Consider the following 3,147-nt stretch of genomic DNA (forward strand, 5'->3'; position numbering starts at 1 on the left):
AGATAATAATTTCCTTACCAATCTGTTCTATGGATGTTTTAATGCCAGGTAGTTTCTGGGTAATAAATATCAGGCTTGTGAGCATCCCATCCAATTATGCAGCCACCAATACCTGTTGATATTATATGCGCCTACTATGTGTCTCATTGTCATTTTACAGAATCCTAGTGACTGACACTTACTGAACATTTACTCTGTAATCTACCCTGTTGCGTTTACATGCATTAACTCATTACTGCTCACGATAACTCTATGAGGTAGACATCACTACTCTATCCACTTTTCTGTGAGGAAACCACAGCACAGTCAAGTTCAATACAACTTCTAGTTTTACCTGGAAGTGTTTCTCACTTCAAGCAATGAACACTTTAGAAGAGAGATTAGACATATTCAAATATAAACAACCAGTGGCACCACCTCTGCGCGTGTTCACCCAAAGGCTGTCTTTATCCTGAATTTTATTTCCGCCCTTTGCTCCAGTTGGTATCCAAGCTACTTTAATGTCACCTATTGACCAGCACGGGGAACCAACTCAGCAGCTTACCTGTAATCTTATTTCTCCTCCTAGTGGAATTCTGCCCCACATCCCCCCCCTTTTTTTTCTAGTTTAAGAATGTCCACTTTATTCCACATAACAACACATATCATGTGCATCTGAAGAAGAGATGGTTTATGAGATTGACCTACAGTAAAACACTCTAAGAAACATCATCCATCCATTGTGAAATTTCTAACAGTTGATTCCATGCACATGAATAAGTTTTTTTGCTATAGAGAATCCACGTGGAATGAGAAATAAAGATATATAAAAAGGGTCTTGAAGGAAAAAAGATGACACTCTATATACATTTAGCTGTCTGTTCCTTCTGCACCTCACGTTCATCTCCTGCATTGTCTGATGTCCATAATGTAAGGTCGTCTCTAAGCCACCACAGGATAAGGGTGCTGTTTTTATATGTCTTCAGTCAGTGCATCAAGTTCTGTGATGGCTTCATCAAAAGTGTCTTTAGTCAGTGTGCAGGTAAGCTCTGGGTTATTAAGGATCTCATAGCAAAGCATAGAAAAGCTCACCAAGAGCAAACCCGAGGTGGACTGTATGTGTGGGTTGCATCTCTTTCATGTTTATATCAAATGTTTTTTGGAAAGCTTCTTGGAAATTATCTATAGTGTGTTTTCGATTATCACTTTGTGCAACAGAGATACCAGAAGTAACTTCCACTTTCAGATAAAACTTTCTAGACTAGTTTCACTGGTTATTCAATAGTCACAGGATGGTGGTGCAGATGAACCTCAGTTCAGACTCTACTCTCTCCCGATAGTTCTTAATCAGATGCAACTTCTTGTCAGAGATGTTGGTTTTCTGCTGGAAGCTCAAGATGACCCGCAGGGTGGACCCGTGGCCCCCAGCGATGTCCTTGTAGGCCACCAAAAGCAGGATGCACTCGAATTGGACAGCTCTAGTGGGTCTTCATCTTGGTTTTCAGCCAGAGCTGTGTTTTCCTCAGGCATAAAAAAAAATGTCATCTGGGTATCCAGGGGTCTCTAAGCAAAAGAAGGTTGCATCCATTGCATTTACTACACAGCCACAGCTATAGCCAGAAACAGGGCAACAGCTATGTTGTTGCTCACACCAGTTGCCAAAGGGGTGACCTTGATGGGGCTTGAATTCCAGCTTCACTCTTTGCCAGTAACAATAACAATTATTTTGCTGAGCCATGCCAAAACTTGCAAAACTCTCCCATCCAACCAATAGAGGAGAGTTAACTATGAGACAGGTTAACTGCTAGGCTTCTGTGGTCCCAATTTCCACTCCTCTTAACACGCTAGGGTCACCAAGTAAGACAGAAAGGATGGCATAGCTTTCCGCTGCTCCGAGCTTGATGCTTCAATTTCTTCCCATCACTGTCCTCCAAGTAATTTCCAAGAAAACAAAAAATGAATTTATTCTTTATGGAGGGCTACCTCCTCCTGTCCCAGCACTTTGGGCAATGGCAGAGCCAAGGGGTACTTGGGGATTGCTGGCCCCATAATTTCATCTTTTCTTTGATAATGACCTTTGGCATTCCCTCCGTCCAATGTAAAGTGCTTTGCAAACTCAGCTTTAAGCCTTCTCTTCTAACCAGTCTGAAGCCTCTAATCCATCCTGAATGAAACTTCTGGGCGTGCTCTTACCTCCTGGAAACCTTTAGCAGGAAAATGACTCAAAACAGGGGGTTTATTCTCTTTCCAAAAGACCACCCGTGCTTTGAAGCTCTATTTTCTCTGAACTGAAGAGAATTAGAGGTGCCTCAATCTCATCTCTATAGTTTGCATCTGTCCAGGAGCAAGAGAGCCATGCATCAGAGCCTGGCTTCTCAGCTTGCTTAGTTCAAGAGATGTTCTTGGCTGATAATGTTCTTCATGGTTTGTCGTATGAGATTAGGCCCTTTCTTGGTTTCAGTATACAGTTTCCTTCTCTCATGAGCTTCTTTCAGTTCCTCTTAGTGGGTATGGCAATAGGAAGGACATTTTTTAAAACATGTTCTTACCGAAACCTTTTCTACCCTTTCATTTTACAAATGAAGAAATTGAGGGCTGGAGAGGTAAATGATCTGGTCAGAGTAACAGAAGAGTAGAGAACTGAATCCAGGGCTCCTACTTCAAAGACAATGCCTTACATTTCCTGTTTTGTTTAAGGAACAATATTGTAACAGTTTGAAAAATACTTTTACATTTTAAACTATTTTATGTTTAAACTACATTATATATTCAGTTAGTGGCTTCCCCGCAGAAGTGAATTATTATTTAAATCAGGTTTTCTATGGGAAATGCATTTCTAAATCCAAATATTCCACCTCCTTATTGTCTTAGTCAATTGGGGCCATTAGAACACCATGGAAACAACAGATATTCATTTTTCAGATCTAGAGGCTGAGAAGTCCGAGAGCAAGGTGCCAGCAGAGTCAGTGTTGGGTGAGAAGCCTCTGATCTGCTGATGTTGCTTTCCTGCTATTCCTCACGTGGGGACTGGGGAAGAGAAGTTCTCTGATCCCTTCTTATAAGGCTACTAATCCCACCATCAGAACCCAGCCTTATGACCTCATCTAAACCTAATTATCTCCCAAAGGACACCCCCCCCCCAAATACTATCACATAAGGGTTAGGGCT

General features: G+C 41.5%; 1 pseudogene; it reads right to left on the bottom strand.

Moving 5' to 3' along the window:
- Positions 1-839: 839 nt before the first annotated feature.
- LOC118623719 lies at positions 840-2,028 on the bottom strand (annotated as a pseudogene).
- Positions 2,029-3,147: the final 1,119 nt, after the last annotated feature.

This window comes from Molossus molossus, unplaced genomic scaffold (assembly GCF_014108415.1).
Source record: "Molossus molossus isolate mMolMol1 unplaced genomic scaffold, mMolMol1.p scaffold_m16_p_10, whole genome shotgun sequence".
Classification (NCBI taxonomy): Eukaryota; Metazoa; Chordata; class Mammalia; order Chiroptera; family Molossidae; genus Molossus; species Molossus molossus.